Source organism: Plasmodium relictum (assembly GCF_900005765.1).
Source record: "Plasmodium relictum strain SGS1 genome assembly, chromosome: 12".
Classification (NCBI taxonomy): domain Eukaryota; phylum Apicomplexa; class Aconoidasida; order Haemosporida; family Plasmodiidae; genus Plasmodium; species Plasmodium relictum.
In genome coordinates this window covers 1,750,870-1,766,695 of record NC_041690.1, presented here as the reverse complement: position 1 = coordinate 1,766,695, position 15,826 = coordinate 1,750,870, and positions in this window count along the sequence as shown.

The window sequence follows — 15,826 nt, the reverse complement described above, 5'->3', positions numbered from 1 at the left end:
TATCTTGTTAAACGAGTGTTGTGAAGTTAAAAATATGTTAAAATAACAATTAAGGAACACATTCTATTTCAAAAGTGCTGCAATTTCATATTTATTATTTAATGTTAAAATTATCTTTTTCAGAAAATTAGCAGTTAACTTTAAAAAGATTTATTTAAAATATATTACAAATTAAGACTCACATAAAAAATGAAGTCATCTATTCAATCCAATTTTTTATATTTATTTATGTTCTACTTTTTTTTAGATGAAAAATGTTCTTATTAAAAGCTCCTAATTTATTATTCTAAGAATAAAAGGATGGGACATTTTTTTAGAGTAAATTATAGCATTCTAAACAAATAATTATAAGATAGAAGAAAAATACTTTAATAAGAATAATGATCTTGAAATATCCTAACTTTTTTACTTGAATTATCTTTAATAATAATTTCGTAACTATCATATATAATTTATGAAGATATCATTACATTTTATAAAGCACAGATAAAAAATATATTTGTCTACAAAGCTTGTATTAATAATGAACAAGTCTAGGAAATTGAAGTTGAGATATATTTATACTCTTAAATATAAAAGGTATGAATTAAAAGTATAATGAAAGTTGTAAATATAAAAATTATTTTAATTTTATATATATAATACCTAGTTAATAAAATGCGTTATTAACCCATCTACTTATATATATTTAATAAATAAAGTAAATGACATTCAAACAATATTCAAAGTCTAATAAATATGAACTAACAATACTGTTAATAGAAGTCACTTTCTGATGAGCGGAAATATACATACGTTAGTGATTCCATTTATCTGAGATCAACCTTTTCCGAAAAAAAAAGAACATTTAATTTTTATCTTATGATAATAGGATAAAAAAAAAATATATTGATATATAATATTTTTAAGTATTATAAAAAAATATTACTTTGAATTATTAAAAATTATGTAAAGAAATGGTTATACACACATAATATTTAAGAAAATATATTTGCATTTTGCAATTCAAAATTATAGGTTCACTTATTTATAATAAATCTATTAGTTATATAATTTTTCAAGAATTATAAGAGCATATAATAAATTCCATAAATGTTAAAGTTTATTTTACACCTGTATAAATAAATGTATACATATATGTGCAATACAAATAAAATAGTTTTTTTGGAATATTATTAAGGTTTTCACCTTACACATATTTTTTATAGCAATGAATAAAAATTATATATTATTTAAGAATGAATTTTCATTATACCAATGAAATGATAATTTAGATAAGAAAAAAAAATATATTAAAATTATAAATCAATATAATTTATTATAAAAAATATCATGTAAAGAAATTTATGTAAATACATATAAATAAAAAAAAAAATTTTTTTTTTAAATAAATTCTTACAGTACTCATATATCTATTTAGTTTCTTCAAACATACTCATTATTATTTAGATTTGGATTCGTTTCATTCCCTCTCATATTCTTTATATTGTTCTCTCATTTATTCTTTTAATGATTTTCATCATTTAACCGTCAATTAATTAGATTATTAATTCTTTTTCTATATTTAACGTTAGTAATTACATACTATTTTTTGAATTTTTCAATGCCATCTATCCTTAGTTTTGATTTTGCTACTAAGATACTTTAAAGATATTATGCATAGAAAATATGATAATATTTAAATTACTAATTTTTTAATAAAATATATTTTTTTAATACTCTTAAATTTTAATTTAAATAGTCATAATAAAAAAAAAAAAAAACACAATTTTTAAAATTAATTTCCCTTTATAAGTACATTGGTGCATCTGAATTAAAAGGAATAAACAGTAATGTTAATAAAAAGAGTGAACTTATTTGTACTTTTATTTAGTATGTTTTGAAGGTTTTTATACTTTCTTGAATGCTATTTTCATGAGTTATAATATTATTTGAGACAGTATTACATTCTATATTAAGTTATAATTTTTATATAATATAAAATTTTATTTTTTAATCAATGGTTTTTAATTTTATCAGACTATTCTTTAATCTTGAGTAAATATATTGAGTTAAAAGAAAGTTTTCCTAGTTTAAATAAAAAAGTAAAAGAAAAAGAAATAATGAAAATTATGATATTTTATACAATATAAAATAATATAATGAATTCAAAAAAATATTCTATCGAATAAATTTCACTTAAATATGCTTTAAATTACCTATAAAGAAAGTTATATTTTATTAGAGATAAATTAATGGATAAAATTCTGTATTTTAAATATTAAATATTATATATTTCAGTTTTAAAGAATTAAAAAAAAAAAAAAACACACAAATAATTTATACGGATAAAAAAGAGATATATAAAAAGTTTTATTATAAAAAAATTAAAAAAAAATACTTTTTTTTTATTAGAAAAGTTTAGTCGAATTATTTTAGTTATTTTAATTTCCAAAAGGTTTCATGGAAGAATTAATAGAATAAATGCCAAGTAATATTAAATTTAAGTCTAAGACATATAAACCTTATTTTAAAAATATGTACTATAAAAAAACTAATAGTACATTGCGTAGATGTATTTTTAATATTAATGTATTTGTTTCTTTTCTTTAATACTTTAAATAAAACTCCATTTATGGACTTAACACATTTCCATAAAAAATATGATAAATATAAATAGTATTACATTTATCTATGTATATAAATTGGTTAAACCTAAAAAAAAAACTAAATTTGTTATATTCATTTTTTTTTTCTTTTTTTTCACTATCATTATTAAATATTAAAATAAATGGTATAATCTAATATACCAGAAAGATGCAAGTTATTTAATTTAAATGATTTTAATTTTGTATTTTTTTTGTTGACGAAATTTTATATAATATTTTCCAGTATTTATGTTTAGTGGGTTTAGGGTTTAATATAAATATTAAGTTAAGAACGACTTATGATTAGTAAGTATTGATAAACATTGTATTTTTTTTTAAGTAATTATTAGTTATTAAAATTTTTAAATACTATAAAAATTAACAAGATATTTGAAGAAATAATTATATGCAGTGGAAATGAAAGAATATTAAGTTCCATAATTTATTATATAATTATCACGTTGATTCTTAAGATTTTTAAACACATGAAATGAAAAATTTAAAGGAATTAACTAAAAAAATAATAAAAAGGTTATATTTAATTTATTAAATTGAAAGAGAATATTGAAAATTAGATAAAATTATAAGATAATAAATTTTTATTTTCGTAAAACATAATTACGAAAAAGTTCAAATAGTCAAAGTAGGTTTTTAAAAAAAATGTTCTAATATTACAATAATAAAGTGGAAGAATTAAAAAAAATAAAAAAAATTTAAAGAAAATATTGGCAGAAGCATAGAACTTACTAGTAAAAAATATGAAAACAATCAATGTAGATAAAATTATGATTATAAAGAGAAATAAAAATAAAAATATTAAAATATTTAATAATTAAGGAACTGTTTAAGGTAAATAAATGCATTGAGAGAAAAGGAAAGTTGAAAGTATTAATTAATTTAGAGCAAAAAAATTTTAATTGTAATTATCATTTCGAATAATTACAGAGGGAAGCATATTGTATACACTAAAAAAAATATATCGTATTATGTGGCATGTGAACTAGAAAAACTTGAACTATTTGAAGAAGAAAAAAATAAAATTTTATATATAAGATAAATTCATGGCTTATAGAAAGTATAATTTATTGAACACTTTCTATGATTTAAAAGAAATTATTATACAGAAGAAAGTGCCCATTTGGGGAGTTCAATATATAAATAAGTTAAAAATTTTTAAAGTAAATACAATGGATCTAGAAGTGTAGCACCAGATAAGTGCCTAGTAATATAGTTAAATGGCATAAATATATTTCTATAAAAGCATTTTATGAAAGGATGAATTAACTAAAATATAATTAAAGTAAGAGTATATTTAAGCATATATAGGGAGGAAATAAACATTCAAAAATCTTAGTTTTGAAATAAAGATAATTCATATTTTAAGATTTTTTTCCTATAAAATCAATATATGATAAATATATTTACTATTTGAGGCAATAGGATGTATAGTTTTTAAAAGAGTAATTTATGAATAGCCAGTTCAATACTTTTACTGGGAATTGAGCAAACATTTTGATAATGAGAAAAGGAGTTTCTACTAAGTTTATTGTATTTATTAATATTTCTATGATAAATTAAAAAAAAATAAAGTTTAAAAATGATCAATCCTTTAAAAATAAGTAATTTTTGTCTCACATTGCCCTTGTAATACATAATAAAAAGTTTATGAAAATACAAAAGTTATGTCTCTAATAAAAATATTCTATTTTTATATTTTTATTCCTACTCTAAAAATATTTAAGCTTTAAAAAAGTATTAACGTAATATATAATAATCATTTTATACAAAAATATAAATGTTGCACTTTTAAGAAATATAATTCACTTTAGTATTTTTATTTTTTCTATTATATATACATGTGATAAAAAAAAAAAAAATATATAAATTTGTATATATCACCAATGAAATTATATACAAAGAAAAATATTTATTTAAATCGAAATACGTATGCTTATATAATTTTTTTTTGTTGTATATAAAAAATATATTCTTAACATAAAATTTAAAAAATAAAAAATAAAAATTACATCCTGGATTAAGTTTTTTTTTTAAAAGTACCAAAAAGAAAAATTTTATAATTTATTTTTTTATATTGGCAATTTTTCACTTAATTTTTTAAGTTCTCATATCTCATATTTTGTTTATTTACACTGTAACTCCGAACCTAAAAAGATTGAGAACTTATTTTAATAGGCAAGTAGAAAAACAGAAACAAAATACTAAGGATAAATAAGTATATTTTAAATATTATTATTAAAAAAAAAAAAAAAATGATTTATAATATATATTTTAAAGCATTATATACAAAATAATGTTATAAAGAAATATTTTGTGAAACTTCATTTAGTAAATATGGAATTTCCCAAAAATTACCTTAAGAATCATTGAATATTATAAATTATAACATCCATTTAATCCACTTGTTAGAATTGTTAAATGAATCTTTTGCCATATCAAAAAAATATATAAAGAATATATGTAAATTGAGATTATACAACAAAGAAAATATATCAAAAATATAGGCTGTATATAATTTATGTTAAGTCGTAAAAGTATTCCATATTTTAGTTTCAATGAAAGGTTTGATTTTTCCTTATATGCGTTTATTTTTAAATGTAAATAAGAAAGAGTGAGCTTCTTCATATGTATATAATCTTAAAACAATATAAGTTCTATCAAAAACCAATAAGAACAATTATATTTAGGAATCGAATCTAAAATTGATTGTGTTGAAAGATTCATTACTGATACAATATTGAACCCTTTATAATTAAAAGAGTTAACTATTTTGAATTATATTATTATCATATATAAAATGAACTTGTAGTTATAAATGTATGGATAATTTCGTTGATAATATATGTTATTGATATTTAAATATAAAAAAAAAAGAAAAAAATAATAGATATAGTATCAATGAAATAAAATGCATTCATACATTTTATTAATTTTTTACTGGAAGAAAAAAAAGTGATTCCTAAATAATTCGTATTATATTATTAATTATTCTTTTATTTTTAAATTTGTTGTATTTATTTCATTTCATTATTAATTTAAGTTAAAGCAATGTTATTTTTTAAACTTATTTTTTTATCCGCAACGAGTAGTGACTGTATATTATCTTTTTCTTATAGGAATAAGGATTTTATATTTTGATAGATATGTGTAATTATAAAATTCATAAAAGGGTATTAATTCTTTCTTTTTATTTCAAAGTTACAAAATTTTTTTCTTATTGTTAATAGTGAATAATTTTAACGAATAAAAAATATACTTTCATTATGACAGAATTCTAATTATTTTTGAAAGAAAACGAAATATTAAAAAAAAAAAAATAAATAAAATAAATATATAAAAGGATATAATATAAATAAAATAATTTAAACTTTATATTTAATATTTAAGAAAATATTATAAATTTTATTCAATCATTATTACAGTATTGTTTAAACTTTATTTTACATATAATTAGCGATATTATTCAGTTATTACTTTAGTATATTTTCATAAAAAGCTAGTATATTATGAAATTGAAATGAAATAATATGTATTTGTGATAATTTCAAAAACTGCCATTTTATTCAATATATATGTTATTGATTTATTAATTAGGTGTTCATATATTTTACTAGGGTATTGAATAAATTAATAAAGAGCATGTAGAGATGTCTTTACTAGTTTTAATTGTTGTAGAACTAGATTTATGTAACAAATATGTAAACTTTATATATTTATTTCATATAATTGAGTATTTGATGTTTTAGAGTCATTTATTTACTTCAAATGATCCTTATTATTATTATTAAAAATTTAAATCTTCATTAAAATTATTGATTATGTAAAAAAAAAAAATAATAATTAATTAAAACGCATAAATAAATTTAAATTATAGTTATTAATGATCCTTCAAAAATACATAAAAATTAAATACTAATAAAAACAAAATCCTTCATGTGTTTCTTTTTAAAACTCGAATCCAAACTTTTATTGTTCAAAAATTAAATTTGGCAACCAAATTTTTTATTCCAAAAAAAATTTATTACTATTTATTACAAAAAAAAAAAAAAAATAACTTTTTAACTAGTGACTGTACATGGATAATTGGCTATTTCCATATAAATTACCAGTAATTATTCCATAAAAAGTTAATAACATTTTTTTTTTAACTAGTAATTAATTATCCTATACATATATATTTAATGTAAAAAAATTTCAATATTTGTGCTTTTTTTTTTTTTTTTTTTTTTTTAGCCTTTTGATATTATGATATACAAGTATTTCTTTTTAAATTAAATAATTTTTTTAAAATTCACTGAAACTCTTAATAAAATTCAGTGTTTTAATTAATAAAAAATTTCCACAGATATAGATTCTTTTTGTCTGAGATACTAATATATACTGTTCTATTACGTAATAGTAATGTGATATTAATTATATTTATAAGTACTATGAATTTTTTAGTGTGCATATATGCATATAGAAAATTTTTTGCTTAATCTAATAAATATATTTTTTATTTAATTTATAAAATTAAAAATTTATATTTTTATATTACAAAACTAGATAATTAAATAATAGTAGTATTAAGCATTTAACTTTTTTTATTATAGATGTATAAGTCTTTAATTTTTAAATATATTTTACTTTCAAATATATATATTTTTAAGTTTAACAAAAATGAAGATAATTTTAATAATGAAAATATATTTTTTTGAATTTTTTTTACTTAAATTCATATTTTTTAAAATTTTTTAATTATTATATTCCAAATTATTATTTTTTTTCATTATGTCTTGTAACATCTTAATAATTCACTTTGAATATATTTTTATTACTTTTTTTTTTTTTTTTTTTTTTTTTTTTTTTTTTTTGTAAGGAAGTTAATAGCTGAATAGATTATTTAAAAATATTAAAGATATTTAAGGATTTTTTAATAAAAATTAAGGAGAATAAAATATATGTAAAATTTTATTTGTATCTTGATTATATGGGTGAAAAAGACATTTTCATGTCAATTTAATATCTTTTGATAAAACCGTTAATGAAATATTAAATATAACTTTTTTTTAATTATACATAAATAGAAAAAAATACATATTTTTCAAATAAATAGTAAATATGTCATAGACATATAAATAATATAATTGTAATAGTCAACATATTTATTAATATTTCAACTTGTTTAAATGATAGAAAAAGATAATATTCTTTATTATAATAAGATGATTTAAAGGAGTAAAAAAAAAAAGAAAATATATGATAGAAATAAATTATTTCTATATAAATTGATCATCATTAAAAAAAAAAAGAATTCTACAACTACTACAAATTAAAATTTTAATACCATATTTAGCTAATAAGTATACAATTAAAAAAAGTTTAATTGTATAAAGCATGCATTAATTATTATTAAGGATTTTTTTACTGAAAAAATTTATGTAAAAATATTAATGTTTTAGAATTCTAAGAAATTCCAATGAAGTTTCTTTTTTGAATATATTAATTTTAACTTCAAATAATATATTTTAATTACTTTACATATTTAAAATAAGGAGCTTTTGAATTTGTTGTATGTGAGAAAACACAATAAGAGTATTTTTATTTTAGATTAAAAATTTTACTTTCTTTTTTAAATTATTTTTAAACATTTTTTTGTTTAAATTTTCTAAATTTAAATGCCATAATTTTTAATATATATGTTATTGTTTTAGAAAAATAAATAAGCTTCATTAGTTATTTTAACTTAGATATTTTTTTATGCTTACATTAAATAACTTCTTTTTTTATAAAATATATGAATTTTATTTTTGCTTAATGTTTATATACTTTTATTTAAAATCTAATGATCAATATAAAAATTTATTATTAAAGAGTGCTTGAAACGTTAACAAGACAATATATATGAATTTTTTTATATTTTATTTTTATCTGCACTTAATTTATTTTTACTAAAACTCTTCATTATACGATTACATGCAATTCTAACTTAGATAAAATTAGATAGCTTTTTCTATTTTAGCTACATGTTGAAACTAAATGTATTAAATTTGATGTTCTATATACAACGTTACATTAAAGAATAATGAACATTTAATCAAAGTTGCAGAATCAATAAAACAAGTTGATGCACTATATATGAAAAAATTTCCAATTAATGTAATATATATTACAATAGATAAAATATATATCTGTACTTATAGAAAATATTATAAATACTAACACAACTATATATCATTTATTATAAATTTAATTAAAACTAAACATTTACCTTTAATATGGTGATATTTTTTAAATTATCAATTTATTTTTTTACGTGAATTTTTAGATTAATAAATAAAAAAAAAAATATATTTTGTATTTATTAAATTATTTAAATATAATAATTTAATGAAAAAAAAAAAAAAAAAAGTTATCTATAAGTATTAAATAGTTAAAATTTAAAAATTTAAAAGCACATGCATATTTATTATAATAAAATTATATGAATATAGTAGAAAAGAATTATATGAATATTTTAATTTTTTAATAATATAAAATATATTTTTTAAATATATTTTATATTAGTTTATTACAAGAATTCTAAAAATTAAAAAAAAAAAAAAATTGTATTAGATATTTTATGATGCATTTTTTAGTAAAAATGAAAATCATTTTATTCTATATAATTGCATGTGCATTTTTTTTAAATTATTTAAATGCTGTATATAAAAATTTTTGCTACTTAAATGAAGTAATAAATTTTAAAAGCTCAATGACATTGGGAAAATTAAAGTATCACAAAATAATTATAAGAAATTTGGAGGAATTTGAAAATGGTTAGTTAATAATAGAAAATATAGTTTTATTTCATAAAAATAAATATTTTATATAACTGTAATTTTTTAGTCCAATATTTTACACAATTGAATCTTTATTAATAAACAAAAAAAAAATATATGTATGTGTATTTACGTGTATATTTAATATTAATTACTCTAATGAAATATCACAATATAAAAAATTAATTTACAATTATAAAAAATCGGAGAAAAAAAATATTTTAATGTATAGGATAAAAATATAAATACTTAAGACAACGAAAAAAAAAATTGCTTAAAAATACATGCATATATACACTTTTATTTACGTTTTTTCTTTTTTTTTTAAGAAGTGGAAGGTCAAGGAATAGGTGAAATAATTAATAAGATGATTATAGGAGGTCAATATGTAAGTACAGTATTATTGGCAAAAGAAAATACTTCTGTTATTGATTATGTGACTGGTGATGATAAAAAATATGAAGAAAATTTCGAAGAATTTTTAAAAAATCTTATAATTAATTCCAAGAAGGAAGATACAGAAATAAATCAAGAAAAATGAATATTTATAAAATGGGTAAATTGGAAAATATATGTTGTTTTATTAAGAGGAATTCATATTTAGAGGCTATGAATTATTATAAAAGACAATCAAAAGTTATATAAATGTGATGAATCATATAAAAATAAATGCAAGATTAGATGAAAGCTGTAATCGAATAAAAATAGCAAATTTAAAGTATATACAAAAAATTAATTTTAAAAAAAATTATAAATTATTTTTATAGAAGCCATGTTATCTTCTTGAAGAATACAAAAATTGCATCTCCCACAAAGTATATGAACTTATTATTTTCATAATATTTGAAGTATTTTTCCATAAAATATATAAATATGGCTACCATTAATTATATAATTATGCTTATGATGTGTATAGTTGATCATACATACAAAAACCTTATGATTTACAGGAATAAAAAATTTATTTTACTCTTTTCTTTAGATTAGCATGAACTTTTAATATGATTTGATTTTTTATCAGATATATAGAACTATTTTGTGGATTTAATTTTTTTATTGCACAGGCAAATTTTTGAATAAAAAAACTTATTTTGTACAATATTCTCCAATTTATATATAGTAAAATATCAGGAACTGTATCAACATCTCTAAGGTATTTTATTTTAAAATCCTTTTTTCTTTGAATACTAGTAATTTAAAAAATTAGGAAAAATTAAATTCTTTTTTTTCATTTTGTTTTTATATAATTTATTTATTTTTCATATTATTTTCCACACTTTTTTTTTATTTTTATGCTATATTAAATTATTTAGATAATATAAATTAATAAAATTATTAAAGGATAGTATTTAAAATTATAGAAATTTTTTTTTTTTTTGTGTAAGTTTTACATACGTATGATGAATTTTTTGTAAAAATAATTAAACAATTATTTTTTTTAAATCAACGCTTAGAATAGATTTTATTATTATGTTTTAGAAAATTCTTATAGAAGGTAAAGCAATAGTTGTTTACTATAATGAAAAATACTTACATCGTATATTGATGAGTAAGGAATATTATTAATCTTTTTAAATATAATATTATAAATTTAAAACAATAGACATTTGAAAGTAGATTTTAAAAACTATATTAAAATATTGTCATATATAAATATATATAAAATAAGTAATAAAGCAAAGAAAAAAGATTTTAATATATTTTTGAAGAGAACATTAATTTTTTTATATTGAGAAGAGAATTATTTTTTTATGGAATATTATTAATTTGTATGAGTAAAGGTTATTTTTTATATATTCAAAAGTTTTTATTACGAAAATTTACGTTTTAATAAAAATTAGGATTTTTTTATTAAATTAGTCAAGTGTCTCCTGTAAATTAGCTAATTATAATAATAAAAATGTTGATTTAACATATTTTTATTTAAAGTATTGTATATATTATTTGAAATAAATGATTTATCTCATGCTATATATTGTAATTATATAATTTTTACTTATATCGAAGTCATATTTATAGTAAAACAAATTAGTAGAATAAATTACGTGTTTGGCATTAATTTGTTTGCTTAATACTCTACAGAAACCTTTGAATGGGAAATTAACAGAATATATACATATTACTTTTTATAATATTAAAAAATATACTATTATATATTTTTATACAGGATGACTTATATAATTTTGTGAAATTAAACAATAATTGAAAGGATATATATAAGTACTTATAAATTTCCTTTTAATTTTTTCTCATTTATCTAAATGTTAATATTTATTAGTATTTTTATTACTTTTATTTTTATTTCATCTATATAAATTTTTTTATTTATACTTTTTTTTTCATAAGAATATCGATTTTTATTATGAAAAGAAACATTAGAGAAATTTTTTGAAGAATGAAAAAGGTAGTTTATTGTATTTAAAATATAGCATTTCTTAATTTAAATGATGGAATAAATCAAATTATGCAAAATATTGATCAAAAATTATTACGGAATGACATTTTTTTTCATTATAAGTAACTGATAATATTCTATATATAAAATTAAATATGATTTTTGATTCATTGCAATAGTGCATTGTATAATAAATAACTCTTCATGTATTTACTTGAAAGTATGAAGGATGAACAATTTGTATAAAGTAACTATGAGTATCCTTTTTATATATGCAATTTTTTTTACGATAAGTTATTTTATTAGATAAATATCTATCTTCAAAATTTAAAAAAAAATTTAATTTTTTGCTTTCAAAATATAAAAAAGAATTTTTTATATGCTCTAATAATATTCTTGTAATATGCATAAGATGAAAGAATAATATTATACTTTTATAAAACTCCTTTTTTAAGTGTTTTATTTTAAAATATTACTTTTAATCAAATTATATTTGAGTATTAAAGTTTTTTTGAGATTTTTTTATTACGATGTAATGAATAAATTAGAAAGTGCATTACACCTTTTTAAATAGTTATAAAATTTTAGTATAACCTTTTTATTTAGATGCATTATATATATATTCAAATCCTTAAAAAAGAAAAGCTTATGCAGAATGTGCAATTATAAAAATGAATTTCTTTATTTTTAAAAATAACATTTTTTAATTAGTTATTTTTGAATTTAATAGACATTTCTTTCTAGAAATATTTACTTTAGAACACAGTATAAACTTTTAATTGCTGTAGAAAAGTAATGAGTATAATGTGTATAAAAGAAAAAAATATAAAAATTAAGAATCCAATTTTCTTTTTTATACATATCAAAATATATTCTTGAGTATTGAAGGAATTACTGTAATAGAATACTTTGAGAAATGGAAAAATAGAATCTACAAAATTATCATAGGAAAGGTTTTCAATTTCTGTGAGAAATGAAAAATGGCTATTGAATAAATGAATTATTTTCATATTAATTATTAACTAAATGTGGAATATTTTTCTTTGATATACAGTTTTCAGAGACATTAAACCTATTAATATGATTATGAATGAATTATTCCTCTTATAATAGGAAAACGTTATAATTCTTGAAGATTTTCTTAGATATTATGAAGAATCCCTCTACAAGACACATAAACAGCTAATTTCCTACAATTCATATACACATCATTTTTCAGACAATATGTTCTTTCATATTTCTCAGTTATTTCAAATGATGAGTAGAAGTTATATTAATTATCAGTAAGGAACTTATATAGAAATTCTCTATTTTAAAGATAAATACCTTCATGAATCTAAAATATACTTTAAACTTCAAATTTTATGAGTTAATAGTGTACATTTCTATTGAGTGATAGTATTAGAATATAGATAGTGTTCTTTTTATGTGTAGATTATTATGCTGATATAATTAAGAAATAATAAAAAAAAAGATATGCCGCTATAGTATATTTCTAAGCGTATTAAATGCATCTAAATCTTGGATAGAGCTCAATTATTATATTCTTTGTTTAAATATGCATCATATTCTTTATGCTTTAAAATTGGTATAAAAAATATTAAGAAAAAACCACATAGATAACAAAATATTATACAAATAATATATGATGATATTATATAACCGAGATGAAATATAATTTTGATAAATTAATTTTTTTTTTATCATAATATTTTATTTTTATTTTAAAAATAAGTTTGTATTTTCATTTTTACAATTAAGAGTAAATATTAAAAAAAAAATTTATGCACATATATATGATCAATAAAAAATTGTTATCTATTTTTTTAAAGTTTCAATAAGATGAAATAGAATGTAAGTAAATTATTAATCACTCATTTAATGAATTTTGTAGAGTACTGATTTATTACTTGTCTATTCAAAGACTTTGCTAGAGTATTGAATAAACAAATTAATAAAGAGCAATTATAAATGATTATACTAATTTAGTTGGGTTTTATTACTTCTATTATATGAAAGTTAAAATTTAAAGTTAATTAAATGCTTAATTATTTAAATGTGTAAATATTCATAACATACACTAAGCATCTTACATAAACACGAATATAATATACTTGAATATTTTCTCTTTTAGTATTTCATTGTATAATCATATATTCTTATTGCCTTTCAGCAATATTTTATATTTTCAATACTTCACCACTTTTGTTATTTAAAAGTTTTATTATTTATATTATCCCTTATCGTATATATGCTTATTGAAAATTTTATAACAAATGTTTTTATAAAAATTATAAAATAATTGTGTAAAAAAAAAGAATAAAAAAAATAAATAATTATATGTATATAAAAAAAAAAAAAAAATTATTTTCAACTTGAAATATTCAAAAATCTTAAAACAATTCATCTTTTATGAATTTTTAAATTTTCATTTGAAACATTATGATGATCATGTAATTCTGTTTAGTATGTGTTTTATTGGAGTTAGTACATAACTAACTGGAATGCTTCTATATATGTATGCATCTATGTTTATTTTATAAAATGTTAATAATAGCTTTTATTAACTAATAACTGAGAAATTTTTCTTTTAGAGGCATTTAATAAAAATACATTTTTAATTTTTTTATATATTTGAATAATCCTTAAGATTATTATGTAAAATTATTACTTAAAATAAACAAATAATTTTATATTTATTAAAATTATTTAAAAAAAAAGTAAAAATTAAACACTAATAAAAACAAATATATTTTGTTTTTTTTTATTATAGCTTCGAATTTAATTTTTCATGGTTTCAAAAATTAATTCAATGAAACCTAATTTCCCAGCAAAAAAAATAATCCCAAATAATAAAAAAAAGTCTTTTTTTTTTTTAAAATTAAATTAAATAAAATTAACAAAAAAAATTTGTATCAATAAAACAAAAAGAAAAAAAAATTTTTTTTTTTTATTTTTAGTTAACTAATTTCATATGTACTGAACTTGCAAAGCTATATTGTTTTTTTCAGGATAATTTCCTATTATTTCAAAAAAGGTTAATAACACCTTTTATTAATTATGTGCATTAAAAGAAGTTTTTTTTGCCCAAATTTATTTTTTTGAAGAGAACAAATGTAATTTATTTTATAAAAAATTAGGATGTTTCGATATATCTTGATTTTTATATATAATTAGGTACTAATAATTATAGTGTAACAACTTATGCCTAGAATTTTATAAATTTTATTTAGAGGTTTTTTTTTAATGATTAAATCATTTTTTAATTATATTATAAAAGAATAATAAAATATATTGAGTTAAAATTTATTTTTTATTAGGTTTTAAAAGTTATATGAAATAAAGTAAGTTTATATTATGTATTTTAATTAATTCAATATCTTCTCTTTTTCTTAAAAGTTAATTTATATTTAATAAATTACGTAGGGATTGCATTACATATTCTTTATTAATTTGATTATTCACTATCTTCTAAAATTCACTAAATAATTAATAAATCATTTATATAATAAATATCGGATGCAAATATAATATGATAATTACAAATATTGTCTCTTTTAATATTTTTATTCTCATTTTTATTATATACTTTTATTTCATTTCTCAAGCATATTTCATTGTATGTATAATTTTATTACTCTTTAGTATTTTTCACTATTCACTTTTAAAATATATTTTGTTATGCATTATTTTTACTATGAGGGACATATTTCTTTTTAATTTGATCATTTAATATATAATTAACATTCAAAAAAAAAATACAAACAAATAAATAAATAAATATATATATATATATATATATATATATATATATATATATATATATATATTAACTGGGTATGCTCATCTACAAGTCTCATAGACCTAAAATACATCATATTTCATGAATTTTAACTTTTGAAAATTTAGAGTTTTAACTTATATTCTTTTTATCCCTCTGATTTATTAATTGCCTGTTTAATGACTTTGCTAGAGTATTAAGCAAA